At 39.1% G+C, this 15238-nt stretch overlaps 1 protein-coding gene across 4 annotated transcripts in view; it reads left to right on the top strand.

The window, feature by feature from the left end:
• LOC146398640 (uncharacterized) overlaps positions 1–15238 on the top strand; it is a 246506-nt gene that overhangs the window by 156616 nt on the left and 74652 nt on the right. Inside the window, exon 3 of one of the 4 annotated variants that reach the window (XM_084982034.1) lies at positions 2206–4950. The exons of the other annotated variants lie outside the window; for them this stretch is intronic. The gene's annotated coding sequence lies outside the window, so the exon portion shown is untranslated. Of the gene's footprint in view, positions 1–2205; positions 4951–15238 lie in introns of those variants that run through there. 4 annotated transcript variants of the gene reach the window in all.

Raw genomic sequence — 15238 nt, 5'->3', positions numbered from 1 at the left:
TGTCTGCTGGGGCTTCCTTACCCATTTATTTACTACCTTTTAAAACTGTTATCTTAATTTAAAAGCTGTCATTACAAACTGAAAAACAAGATGAATAAATCAACTCATCAACACATCCTGGCAGACAGCAGAACATCTGAGGGCCTATGTAAAATAAATAGAAACAGGGCAGTCCACATGACATTGGGAAGGATTCATTATTCTTTGGAGCTTTTGAAAAGAAATCCATGTAAATCTCACACATTCATGGTAAAAACTACATGCACTGTAGTTGGTACTCACTAGAGTAAGCCTGAACAGTTTCTACTGAATTGCTTTCCCATTCTATTTTAGCTGTGGCTTGCCAAAACACAAACCAAAACAAACAAACACCAAAAGACCCAACCTGAAATGTATAAATAAATATATATTTATATAAATTACATAAATTAAATGGCTTTTAGCTGCCTCTTCTTAAGCAATAGGTACCAAAGTAACTGAAGTATGACCTACTGATAGAAATTGGAAGTTGTTTTTCCAGAAGTTGATCTCTGACTTCTAAAGGTTTACATTAAGCATTACCAAGGGAAGCTTAATTCAAAACCTTCAATGTTTTAAAATCATCTACCCTCAATTCATGGTCTTTCGCTGGTGTGCATTACTTAACATCTATGATTTAGGAACAGCTTAGCTTAGTCTGCCCAGTACTGGACAGGACTGAGAGCTAGTGTTCTGATTTTACGTTTTAGGGGAGACAAAGACATTCAGACATGGGCAAGACTGTGTAGAGCATTCCCTTTCAGTGTCTGATTTTTCCCTTTATTTCATTTCTCTAAGAGTAGAGAAAGTGCCAGTTTTCAGGAATGCATTTGTGGGGCAGAGGAATTTTATTTCATTAAGATTTTACATAGCTCTTGGTATCTGCAATGTGCTTTACTGTCATCTATGGGTAATTAGTTACTTAATTAGATTCTGATGGTACAAAAGCTTTTCCACTGGAGTCACTCTGCTTTCCAAATGATCATTCCTGAAAAGATGGCATATGAAACAAATTATCTTGAGTTCTTTAGTAGTTATCGGAATCCGAAAAAGCTCCTTCTTGAAAATAATAATAGTTTATTTTATGACCTATAAGCATTTCAAATGATCTGGAAGTAACACAAAATAGTGCTTATTGATGATGTGATCATAATCTATTTTTAAGGTCACAAATTGAACCCCAAACCCATTTCGTATTAGTCTTCATTTTATTTAAATCAAAGACAGTTGTAGGACACAATGCTCCATCTAACTGTTATGTTTTACCTCCATTCTCCATCTTAACTTGCTTTTTAAGTAACTATCTAGATACTTTAAAAAAACATGACTATGTTAGATTTTTCCCCAAAAATCACTTTTATGCATTTCACAGGTGGAAAAACTGAGGCCAAGGTGGCTGAAATCCTGTACCTCCTAGTCATTTATGTGTTAAAAAAGAGGGGCTAAAATTTTAGATTCTCTGATGGCCAGTTCATAAGTGAATAAACATGGTTTTGGCCCTAAACAAAGGAAACGTGTTGGGTGTTCTAACAAGGATTATGGCGGCAAGCTCCTTTTTAAAACCCTAAAAAAAAAAAAAAAAAGTCTGTTTTATTAGTTTGATTTTTCAAGTCCTAAGGATAAGGATTTACACAGGAAGTAAGTAGAGCTGTACAGGTTAGAATTCAGATATTTTCTATGAATATACAACACAGAAGAGATCACAATTTCCTGAGAGTTTTCAGAGCCCAAATGAGAGAACTCACTCTTTGAATAGCCAGGTTGGCCTTATGTGTGTTCATGAGCTAGGACCCAAACATAAGAACACTGGTGCCATCACCTCTTATTCTTTTTCAACTTTTTAATTTTGAAATTCAACCACTGCTGTTGCTCTGGGAGTCAGTAGTATTTGATGCACTAGGTAGCCTGGGCTCTGCCCTGCCTGTCACAGAAGTGGAAAGTAGTTCTAATTTTCACATACCTTCTCTACGCACCACCCCAACCTGCCATCTTGGTTTCAAGGACCAGCTGCTGTTTATTGTTTACCTCCTATATGCCAGCTGGTCAATGCTGAATCAACGTTCCTTAACTTTTCTGTGATCATCTGGCTTTGCCTACCTTCTCACTTTCAGTGGGATCCAGAGCTGGCAGGGCTATTGATCATTCACTTTGGTTTATTCACCAAAGGACTCTTAAATTTTCCCTTAGGTAATGCTGGAGGGAAGGCTTGGTCCACTCGGGTCCTTGGAGTCACAGGAGGTAAAGCGAGGTGAGCACAGCCAAACCATCAGGCTGTATTGCTGTGGAAATTCGCATTCATCTCCCTCCCTGAGCTTCTGGTCCAGTAGGATGAGTGTGAGTCTGGAGCTGGACAGACCAGGGAATGAACCCTAATAGGTGCTGCTATGTTCTAGCTGAGTGACCTTGGGTAAGAGTCATGAACTTTCTGAGTCTCAGTTTCCTCCTCTCTAAATGAGGCTAGAATGATCTTTTTTGCAGGTGTTTGTAAGAATCAAATTAGATAATTTATGTTAGGGTCAATAACTCTTACGCTGTGAGAGCTCAGTGAAGTAGGGAGCTATTATTTTGTCCATGTTGCCCACCTCCTTTTTAGATTCTATCGTCTTTAAAGGCAGGCACCACAAGCATGCATTCTTTTATTCTCCAAAGTCTAGCAAGTCAGGAGCAGAATGGCTTCCCAAAGAATGTTTATTCAATGAATGTGGTTATTTACCCAGAAGAGTAGTAGCCAAAGGTTATATCCTTGCTTGGCTTAAGAGCACACAAGATGCCAAGCTTTTGATGTTTATTCTAGAGAGGTTTTTCTTTTTGTTTGTTTTTGGGTTTGTACAGAAAGAGCAATTAGACGGTCATAACATGTTTTTTGTAGTGTTGCTGCTTTCTGTTGGTTGCAGAATGAGAATGTTAGTTTTCACAGATACTGTAAGCTCTGAAAATTTTGTGATCCATTGTATGTTATGGAGTGGGGCTTTGAGGATTACCCTGCTTTGTTTTGAAAGTATAAATATTTAGCAAAGAAAGAAAATGGCCGCCTTGGAGACTTCACCTTCTAGGTTTCTGAAGTAGATATCATGGAGGCAATCCCACCTTTTTGTATCATCTTCTGATGATCTCAGGAGATTGAAGCTGGGCTGGGAGCTGCAAGAATCTACCCCAGGGTGTCATCATAGATGCTAAGGCTGAATGTAGGTGAATGTATTGGGAAAGCAAAACACACACACACACACACACACACACACACACACACACACACACACACACACAGGCATGCACAGCATCAGTTCTTTCCCACTGTCTTTAATAAGGACTCCATTATGTTTCCCTACAGTAGACAAACAGTCTCAGGGATAGTCAATATGTTACCATCATGTCAAGGAAAAGTCAAACATAATTAGCTTTATTTTGTGTGGTAGGATTGTTTATTATGTGTGTGAAAGCAAGAGAAAGGGGGGCCTGAGTAACACCTGACTAAATCTGGGAAGTTATTCAACAAGACAATGGAGAATTTAAGAATCCCAGCAAGTTGCTTCCTCTGGGCAGGTGAACATGCCCATTCTTCTGGATTCCCTCTTCCGTACATCATGTGGCTAATCGGTGTATTCCTATTTCATGGGCAGGTGTGTGAGGCTGAGCCAGTTTGCACTGGAGTGGACATCTCTCTTGTTAAGAGTTAGGTTCTTCTCTCTCTGGAGTGATGAAGTGTGCTGTGCTAGACCCCAGCTGCAGCTACACAGCCTTCAGAGATGTGCCAGTGGTGCTTGTCTATAGGACTCAGCTCTGGGAAAGCTCCAACCTCCATCATGGCCAAGAGTGTGAGCCCAGCCTGCTCCAGTGTGGGCAGCAGCCTCCAAAAATCTGACTAGGCAGCTCCACTGTCTGGTGAAAAGCCAGCAGGTGACTGGTGCCCTGCTGACCAGACAGTGCTGAGAATGCCGTGGGCTCCATGGACCCTACGGAGGATGGGGCTGTGTGACTTTGGCAAGGGGTCCTCTGGTGATCGGGGTTTGGAGGGATGACGGCACAATCACACAGACATGCTTCTTTATCACCAGCATGGTACTCAACATAGTTTTCTAAATGGGTGCTTATCATATTCAGGGTGGAAGCTCTGTGTTTGGAGACAATGAAAGATGCAAAGGTTCATTGAATGGCTTGAGGTGTCAGGTACTGTACAAGGTACTTGTGTTAGGTACACAGGGCAGAGGGGCCTCAAGAGGGTCTGCTTGGGAGGGAGAGTGTTCTAGTGTATGTGGCCTCAGTCACAAGCATAGACAAGGCAACCCATAGTTTTCACATACAACAGGGGGCGTGTGAGCAGTGCTTGACTCACACGGGTTTCTATTGCAAGTGCACTCATGTGTTGATGATGAAAGATGACCCATGGCTGAGATCTCGCCATCAATCCTTGTTGAGGGGCTTGTCTCTTGTTTAAGGGTATTTAGATGTGAATTGCCAGTGGTTCCTCTAGAAAATAAAGTGACCTGGAGGAATAGTGATTCGACAGAAATTTATGGGTCGGGTTCTAATTCTGCTCTGCAGTGCACTTTGTGCTTTTGTTTCCAGCTCTACAAAATCTTCAGGCGAGGCAGAATACATGGGATTTAAAAGCAGGAAATGTTATGAAATGAGGAAGGACCATGAACATCTCCACGTCACAGTGGGTGACGTGTAGCAGAGCGATAATGTATGCCAAGTGTTTAGCACAATGCTTGATACATTTTAAGTGTTCAGTAAATGCTAACTATTTAAAAAAAATTGTAGGCATGAGCTTTGGACAGGTAAAAAACCTGGGCTCCAGTCCCAGCTTTGCCTTTCCCTGTCTGTGTGATCCTGGCAAGTTCCCTTTTTTGCACTGGCTTCATAATCTATAAAATGGGAATAATGTTAGTACACATTTCATGGAGGTATGACAAGGATTAAATAGATATAAAATCATGAATAAAGGGGGAAAATAACAGTACTTATCACATAATAGGGAGAGGGTCTGGAATGTTATGAGCACTCAATGAAGGGTAACTACTATGAACTATTATTAGGGACAGCTTCAGAAATCATTTGCTTAGTCCATGAGCTGCTGTTAAGAAAAGCAATCTCTTGGGGTGGTTGGGGGCATCATGATACTTTCTGTGGGAATTAGCCTTCGTGGGTATGGACAGATGTAACACGGGAGTGACTAGTTTGAGACTCTTCATTGCTGGTTTGATCACAGAGAGACACACCTCTGTGTGACCGTAAGGGCATATGTTGACCTTCTTGTGCCTTAAGGCATTTAGACATATGCCTTCCGTCTGGCTTCAAAAGCTCATTGCTTACATGGCCCTTTTGAAGTTGGGTGTATATTCTACAGAGTGCACAGTGTGGCCAGAGGCAAATCTGGCTCTTGTTTAAAAAGAGATAAAAGCCAGGCTAGCATATTGGTTGCTGATCACGTGAACTCAATAAAGCACCCATATGTTGTCTGTAAACCCATGTGTGCCTGCAGGTGTATATGGGTACATATATAAATTAAATATACAGATGTGTATATATGCGTACACACACATAAAGATGTATAAAATATATGTACACAAGCATATGTCCATGGTGACCATTCCCTTAAATGCAATTAGAAAAGACTTTCTAATTCTTCACTTGTCAAGAGTAGCCTACGTGTAGTAGGTTGAGAATGCAAAATACAACCATACATGGTCAAAAGCACTTTGTGGTGATCTTTCTTTAAATGCACTCAAAGTTATATGTATGAAAAGAAGGATAATTCTAAAATATTTTAAGTCTTCAGAGCACAATCCTTCATGACCTCGAAAAGCCCTAGGATTTATTTTATGCACATACACACAAAGTAAAATGCACAACTGCATTATAGGGATCTAAACCCATTTTCCCCACAAAACATAGAACATACTGTTGCAAAAGTCAACCTTAGAGCACCAAGTCCTAGATTACATTTTCTTTAATTATTGGCTACATGGTAAAAGATACACTTGGAAAGAGAAATAGTAATATTTGTATATTTTGCTTTATAAATGTCAAATATTCACATCATTTTGTAGACCAAATATTGAGTAATAGGATGTTTTTTCCACCCAGATATTTCAGTGTTTAATTTTCACCCAAGTGTACAGAGATACATCGCCTAAGGGGTGTGACAAGAAATAGATTTATTTTTTTCATTTTTTTCAAGTCATAAACATTTTGTAACTATTAGGAAATGTTCCAAAATTTTCTTTCTTTCCATATCCTTTTAAATAGATAAAGGAAGAATGAAAAAATCTGTTCTTGGAGTATGCAGAAACATATTAAGATTCTTCTTTTCAATAAAAGCACACAGAAGCTTTCTTTGTTGTCCTAGTTTCAGCCTGATTTTCATCTTAAATTTAGAAAATATGTATACCCAGCAAGCAGCTATTCGCTATTTTGCCTTTTGCTAAAATACACTTTTTGAGGCTATTTTTTCTAGTTATTCCTGCACAAACTACTTTCAGTAACTATGTTAATTTCAGATTTTGATAACTGAAAATAGCATAATGACTATGGAATCTGCACAATATTTTTTAACCCTTCATGGAAGAACCCATTGGCAGTGGGAAGTGCTCAAAGATACTGCTACCCAAAGGTTTTAGCAGAAAAATGTTCCCTTATAAAGGGCATGTGAAAGACATCACCTGTGTAATTTACTGAAGTTCAGCTTTAGAACAAGCTGTTTCTTTTATGTACAAAGCTGGCAATTCACAGGTACCAGCTGAAATATATTTTCTGTTGTTGTTGGAAGGTTTCAAAGACATAGCATTCAAAAATTTCTTAATTAGATTTAAGATTTTAGTCATACAGTGCGTTCTCTTTGTAACCAGAATGTAGTTATTTGGCAGGTGCTTTATTTAGTGATGCTTACTTCACACTGTGCATAACCCGCAAAAACGAAGATGCTAGCACACCACTAGCTTTTTTTTTTTTTCTCCTTCCCTTTTGTAAACAGAAAGCAAAGGAATCCGAAGAGATTTATGGGGAGTGGCCCAAATTGAAACCTATTTGGAAGCACTGGTCCTATTTGCACAGCTAAATATTTTTGTGTTTTATTTTGAATGAAGGAGTGCATGGCCAGATAGCTCCAAGTTTGAAACCCACATTAGGATACGTTTATATAAAAACTCAGGACACGATCAGCATTCACAGAAGGCTGCCAGCTCTGGAAGACTTGCATGCCCATGGGTCAGCCCTGGGGGACAGACTGTATATAAATACCAACTGCCAGTTCACAGTTTGTGCAAATAGAAAGTCTGTTAGGCCAAGATAACATGTATGTAGTGTGACATGGCAGTGCCTAGCTATGCCTGTGTGGACTTCAGTATAGCTGGTCCTTGACATTATTTTACTTCCCACTAAAGCAGCGTGCTATTTGCAGACAGACTGGTGAATGAACAATAACTGTAAGACATGTGGGGTAAAAAGAACTGAACAGCAGCAGTAATGCAGGGAAAGAACCAAATGAAGTTTGCATCCCTTGGATGGCCTTTGTTTCCTTGAAGCACTAATGAGAAAAGGAAGAGAGCTTTTGGCCCCAGCAGTGAAGAGTATTTGGTTCATAGTAAGTGCTCAATAAATATTTGTTGAAAAAGGGGCAAGTCCTATTGCTTCTAATTCTTTTTTTTTTTTTTTTTTGTCTTTTGTCTTTTTTGTTGTTGTTGTTGCTATTTCTTGGGCCGATCCCACGGCACATGGAGGTTCCCAGGCTAGGGGTCGAATCAGAGCTGTAGCCACCGGCCTACGCCAGAGAGGGATCCGAGCCGCGTCTGCAACCTACACCACAGCTCACGGCAACGCCGGATCGTTAACCCACTGAGCAAGGGGAGGGACCGAACCCGCAACCTCATGGTTCCTAGTGGGATTCGTTAACCACTGCGCCACGACGGGAACTCCTTTTTTTTTTTTTTTTTGTCTTTTGTCTTTTTTGTTGTTGTTGTTGCTATTTCTTGTCTTTTTTTTTTAAATTTTTTCTTGAGTTTGTTCTGATGTTTTTGTTTTGTTTTGTTTTTGTCTTTATTTATTTATTTATTTATTTTTTGTCTTTTCTAGGGCCACTCCCACAGCATATGGAGGTTCCCAGGCAAGGGGTCTAATTGGAACTGTAGCTGCCGGCCTACACCAGAGCCACAGCAATGCAGGATCCGAGCCATGTCTGCGACCTACACCACAACTCGTGGCAACACCGGATCCTTGACTCACTGAGCAAGGCCAGGGATCGAACCCGCCACCTCATGGTTCCTAGTCGGATTCGTTAACCACTGAGCGACACGACAACGGGAACTCCTTGCTTCTAATTCTTCTAATTCAATCTGTCCCAGTCCTCTTTTGAGAGTAATTAAAATAGCCTCCCACTTGCATGTCTTAATCTCTTTAGTCCAACCTAGCCTTCTGCTATCTGCTCCCAAATGATCTTTCAGCTGGTTACCTACTTGTCATCCTCCAAGGATTAAGAGAAATGATTTCCTAAGCATTTTTCATCCTTGCCCCCCTCCCCTTACCTTTATCCATTCCCAGCCCCACTGCCAAAAGGTCAGCCTAATCACATTTCCATGCTGTGTCTTTAGAGGCACATTGTAAAGACCAATGTCTTCCATTTGGGTATCTTTCTTCCCCTAAGGGTCATCTCTCCCTCCTAGACACTCAAAAATACTTTATGTGACTCTTTCTTAGAGGCATTTTTAACTTTCAGTTTTGTAATACAGGACTACTTGTTTCTAGTAGGGTCTTACACTTTCCCCTCCTCAGCTATTTCTTTTTTTTAAAATTTTTAATTTTTATTTTTTCCGTTATAGTTGATTTAGTGTTCTGTCAGTTTCTACTGTAGCAAAGTGACCCAGTCATACACATATATTCATATTCTTTTCCTCATATTATCCTCCATCATGTTCCATCACAAGTGAATAGATATATTCCCTGTGCTATACAGCAGGATCTCATGGCTTACCCACTCCAAATGCCATAGTTTGCAACGATTCACCCCAAACTCCCAGTCCATCCCACTCCCTCTGCCTCCCCATTGGCAACCACAAATCTGTTCTTCCAATCCATGAGTTTCTTTTCTGTGGAAAATTTCATTTGTGCCGTATATTAGATTCCAGATATAAGTGATATCGTATAGCATTTATCTTTCTCTTTGTGACTTATTTCACTTAGTATGAGAGTCTCTAGTTCCATCCATGTTGCTGCAAATGCTCAGCTATTTCTTTAAGGGCGGGAGTTCATAACATATTCATTTCTGTGGCCCACACAAGACTCTTTCAGAAGTTTCCTTTGTCTGTGTAGGCCAGTCACTAGTTCTTTATACTCTCATCCCATCTTGTGCTTCTGATTTGTTTCTTTAACCAAAAGTAAAATCATAGAAAATAATGGAATAATTTGCTTTTATCTCCCTTGCACAAATGTAATTGCCACAAATGTTCATAGCCAGATCCCAAGTCCCTAGTACAGTGTCTTGTCCTTACAAGGCTTTCAATATACAAGTTTAGAGATAGATAGGAAGATAGTAGATAGATGGATAAATAGATAAATAGATGATAGATTAGGGACAAACACACTCGCATGTCAGCTTTCTAAAAGACCATGACCCAGAGAGTGGACATGGAGAACTACCATGTTACATTTGCACCTGGTTTTTATATCCAGTCTCTGTGTGGTAGACATCTTTGTAGCAGTGCCTTCTTTTCTATGGTACACACCAGTCCTTGACCACACCGTCTACGCCCTCTGCATAGTTATGATCTCTGAACCTCCATCTTCCATCAGGACTTCCCTTGAACTTCAGAGATTTGCCTGCTTCCTAGACGTCTTCACTAAGATGTACCACTGCAGAGACTCGCTAGTGTTTCACAAAATCATTTCATTTCCTTCTTTTTCTTGGTTATATCTCCAGGCCACATTTCCTAGCCATTTTTGCGATTAGATGTAGCTGTATTTGCTTAGTAGAGTTTTGTTGAAAGTTATGTGCACATTTCTAGGCCTGGCCCATAAGACCTACTTTTACCTTCTATTCTCTAGCTCCCTGTCTGCTTGCTGGATGTTAAAGATCCAGCAGAGAGCTGGGTGGCCCCCAGGCATGGCTGGACCATGTGGAGCAGACATGTAATATCTCTAATAATTGAGCTTGAATAAGTTAAGACATAACTCTATTTGTTAAGCTACTGAAATGTTGAAGTTGTTTGTTACAGCAATAAGCCAACCCATCTGATATACAGTTCCCCTTAAATACATCTTCTGACATCCCTGCTCTGTTAGTGCCCTTTCACCTTTGCACAGATAGAATGTTATGAGTTCCCCAAAGTATTTTCTCATCTTTTATTCCTCATTAGTCAGTACCCCTTGTCCTTTATTCCTATGCTCACTGTTTTAGTTCAGGTTATCATCCTTTCTTGATAGTCTATGAAAGTAAGATCCTGGAGTTCCATCAGAGCTCAGCAGTAACAAACCTGACTATTATGCATGAGGACGCAGGTTTGATCCCTGGCCTCACTCAGTGGTTTAAGGATCTGGTGGTGTTGTGAGCTGTGGTGTAGGTTGCAGACGTGGCTCAGATCTACATTGCTGTGGCTGTGGTGTAGTCCTGCAGCTGCAGCTCTGATTCAATCCCTAGCCTAGGAACTTCCATATGCTGCCGATGCAGCCCTCAAAAGACAACAACAACAACAAAAAGCAACATCCTGAAATGTCTTCCCGCCTTCTATCTTGCCTGTCTCCAATCTATCCTCCATACTGCCCACCACTTTTCTTTTGAAAACATGTTCTGACACTATAGCTCTCTTATATGAACATTTTAAATTCAAATTGAATTAAAATTTCTTTAGCATGTCATCCATTTAAATCACACCACAATTCATCCATTCCCTAACCATCTTTCACCTATATTTCTAATTCATACCTCAGGCTCCAAGACAAAACAAAAACAACTGCAATTTAAAAAAACACAGAAGTATACTTTTCTCCTAGCAGAGTATGTTTTTTTTTCACCCTTTTGATTCTCTGCATATGATATTTATCCAGCTAGAATGCCCTTTCCTACCATTTCCTGCTTGACACAATATCATTCTTTTAATTAGGCTCAATTAAATAATCACCTTTCCTCTCTTTTCTAACCTGTCATACCGAGTTAATTGCTCTCTCCTCTGTACTTTCATGGGACTTTGACTATAACTCTCTTGTGTTTGTTCCTTTGGATTTCAATTATATCTCTGTATGTGTATCCCAATTGATTATGGGACTCTAGAGGGCAAGAAATTGGACTTATTTATCTTTGGACACTCTGCAACTGCTTTGGTAGTGGCAATAAAGAAAGTACTCAAAAAAGCTTTGTTGAATAAATTTTTAACTATCACGTAATTCCCTACCAAAGAAAAATGTGGCCTTCTTTTTCACTGTGGGACTAGCTCAACCAGAATGGGTAACTTCTTCCCATCTTGCAATAGTGAAGATAGTAAAGGTTAATCTGTTTCAATAGTAATGTTTATTGACATTTAATGAATGATTATTATGTGCTAGGCATTGTACTAAATTCTTTCTGTGCTTCATCTTGCTTAATCCTTGCAATGACTCTATGAAGTCAATATTATTGTTCCATCTTAGGTACTGTATTAGCATAAGTTGGTGTACAGTTAAGAACAAATAACAGGTGTGAAAAAAGTAGCCTTCTATAGGAGCTACTGAAGAAAGTACAATCGATTTTTCCCCAAGGTGACAAACCACTTGAGAATAAGGTCTTTCTCAACTATCAAAGTGTCACATCATATGAATATATGTAGGGTAATATAGAACCTGGAAAATTTCATTCAAAATTATTTTAAGATAAAGTTTTTATTTTATCTAGATATTTATGAGGTTCTTCTCATATCTGTAGAGACCTCTAGGTGCCTAGTAAATCTTTGAACAATGATCATGCATTTTAAGGGCATTTAAAAATTCAAGTGCATTGCTTTGGGATGTCTGAGTATACTAGAAACCCTCATAATCCTGTGTTTCAGAGTAGAATTTCAAAGGTAAGAAACAGTAGGCTAGCAGGCAAGAGTTGAAGGCCACTAAAAGTCACACACATGATGTAGTTTCTGACCACATTCATTAGCAAGCTAGGTCTTTTGCATCTAAATATTGCCCAATCTGAACTACATCAATCATGTATAATGTATATATGGTTAATGAATAATACTGTGTAATAATCACAGACAGGCAAGTAGAAACCTTTCTGCCATTCAATGGAAAACACACACACACACACACACACACAAAACAACTATTGCTGTCAGCTTGATAGGCTATCACTTGTTTTAGCTCAGTGGATGAGGGCAGAGTTTCTTTGAGTTAGGAACTTACAAGTGACTTGGAAGGAAGCAAATGTATATGAAGTCTGTACTGTTGGATTATTTTCTAAATCACTCCTTTGACATGCCATTCTTGCATTCAAACAATTCCACTGTCTCCTGTTAGCTGTATACCTGAACCTCTTGATTTAGTTCGCTTGCCCCCATCTCACTGTTTTCAGTCCTATCTCTCAGGACTGCTCCTGCCAACCCATCACGTCACCAACTGCCAAACTCACTCTGGGCTTCCCTGCCCTCTCACCTACTCACTACCTGTCCCAACCCTACTCATACATAACCATCCAAGTTCTAGCTCCTCCCTGGAAAATCTCCCAGATTGTACCTGTTAAAAATTCTCTCTTCTTCTTAGCTCTATGGACCCTACTGCATACTTAGTTACCACTTTTCATCATTAGCTTCTGTATATTTCATTTCTAGAAGCATCGTCTCATCATCCTAATTAGATTGTAAATTTGTGGACTTTAGGTCCCGTATCTTTGATGTCCTAGAATCCTCCATAGTAAAGGGGAAGGGAAACGTATTTACTAAATTCCTGTTTTATGCCAGGCACCATGCTAGATTCTTCATATATATTGTTTACTTAATTCTCACAACCCTGGGAATTACGTATTATTAATTCCATTTTAGAGATGAAGAAACCAAGGTTCAGAGAGTTTAGATAAATTAGAATGCTCGGCCAATGTAGTCTTTAAGATCGAATTGTAACAAAGATTCTCTTTGGCCTTCAACACTCCTGTTAACCTCAATTATGCTCACACCGGCTACATGTGTTTTGCCCTTCTGTTTAAAATAAAAACAGTTCACATAACTTAAATCTCTGGTACCCTAAGATTCCAAGAAAATCCAGCCAATATGAAATACAGCTATAATGAAGGGGCAAAATGTATTGAATCTCTATGATTTAGTCATTTGGAAAGTGCTTTGTGATGTTTTCATGTTGGACAATGATAATCTTCATGACACTGATGTTAAGGTATTCCAAATGTACTCATGAAGTCAATTCAAATTTTACTGCCTCCCTGATCTACAGATTCCCTCTAGTTTAGCTCTTTATACAAACTTCTCCCCACCTCAACTCCATTTGCTAGTTTCAGCTCTACTAGTCTGGGATTGGATAATGATGTTTTGAACTCTAGTAGTATTGGTGACTGAACTTTGGGGGTCCTGGACAGGCTGAATTGTCTGGAGAGTGGTGGGTGAGGCAAAGTAATAAGCAGCAATGGGGACGTACTTTGTGGCAGGCCAGTAGCACTTCTGCAAATTTACAGTACCCGCCACCCCCACCCCCCGCCCCCAGAATAGACAAGGGAGAGTTAAATAGAGCTGTCACCATACCCATAGCCAGAAGTTCAGGATTTGCAATTCTACAGTAATTTTTTTTTTTTTTTTTGAGGAGCTCAGAAGGCAGCCCACATGCATAGTGATTTATTGTTTTATATTATCCAAATCTTAAGGACACCAATAAATTTTTAAGAGCTTGTCTATTTCCAAGGCTTGTAGAAATGATGATTCTATATTTATCTCAATATATAATTAACAATAATTTATAAGTAATGGGTTTCATGTTCTGAAGACAAATTACTGGCCTTTCTTTTCTTTCTTTTTTGTCTTATAATCGTGGTGGCTGGGGGTTGGGTTCTGCACAGTGATTTCCATGACACCCAATTTGGCATCTTCTACTGTCACAATGAGCTCATGATTTCAGGTGAGGAATAAGCAGGAGCACATGAACCCTCCAGCAAAAGAGATGAAATTTTCATCCGAATGTCCTAAAGAATAAAGATGATGGAGATAAAAACAGAAAATATATGACACGGACAAAGTTGTTTCTAACTAGAACATTTTTCAAAGTTTTCTGGGGGCATCAATTGCTCTCTGAGCAAATCGTTTAGTACAGAGACCTAGTGAGAGCATTAGCAAGCAATCCTCTCTGCCTGCAATTCGATTAGTCATGCACTTGTAGGCCGGAATTTACGGTGATTTGTATTCCAGAAGAATCCTCGTGCTGTGCTTTTCGAAGGAAAATTAAGAAAACTACTAAAACATGCACCGATGAGTGCGGATTACTTTTTCTTTTTAAATTGCTCTTATTTCTCTCTTCATTTCAAAAGGTTAATTACATAAAAACAAAGAAATATATAGACACCATGATATAAATGTTCTCAAATCTCAAAGAGTGCTAATATTGCTATCATGAATGTCATAACCATATTATATGTTGTCATAAGCTATATTTATGTATTTTATGTATGTTTCATGTATATTATGTTCCATATATATTATATATTCTAGTTTAACTACTAGAGCAAAAACTTGCATACTCTTCTATCTCCAGGCATATAGGACATTATTATTGTTATCATCATTGACTTCATTATCATTTGCACATAGTAAATTCTGTATAAGAAATTATCAATGTTTTAAAATTTAATTTAGGGGCTTTAGCAGAAAAGATGCTGTGTGTATTCAGAAAGTAAAACTTGAGAAGGATGACTAGTTATTCAGTCTAGTGAATTGTGTGTGATCTCAGTCTGTGTCTGCAAAGGATGGTTTTGTTCCAGCTGTCATATTGGACCAAAGTCATTAGCAAAATCTGTGTGCAGGTGCTCTGACGGTCAAGGCTGCTATTTCTGGATTGCAGAGAACTTCACCTTTTATGTATTTTCTATTTTCCTAAATTGCTTTCTCTTTCCTCAAACATAAGACATAACTAATGTATTGGCATTTTAAAGCAAATAAAACCAGCCAATTGTCCCATATTATCTGGGATGCCATGTGGCTAGGAAAGTGAAATCTCTTACCAATTACGTAGCTCCTTATATGGGCTAGGTACCTAAGGTGCTGAGAGTTTACTTAGA

This window comes from Sus scrofa, chromosome 11, assembly GCF_054392235.1.
Source record: "Sus scrofa isolate SSC_HxYL_T2T_F1_AM1 chromosome 11, Sscrofa_HxYL_maternal_Yorkshire_Landrace_v2.0, whole genome shotgun sequence".
NCBI lineage: Eukaryota > Metazoa > Chordata > Mammalia > Artiodactyla > Suidae > Sus > Sus scrofa.
The sequence above is the reverse complement of the archived record's forward strand: the minus strand, read 5'-3'. Positions and strand labels throughout refer to the sequence as shown.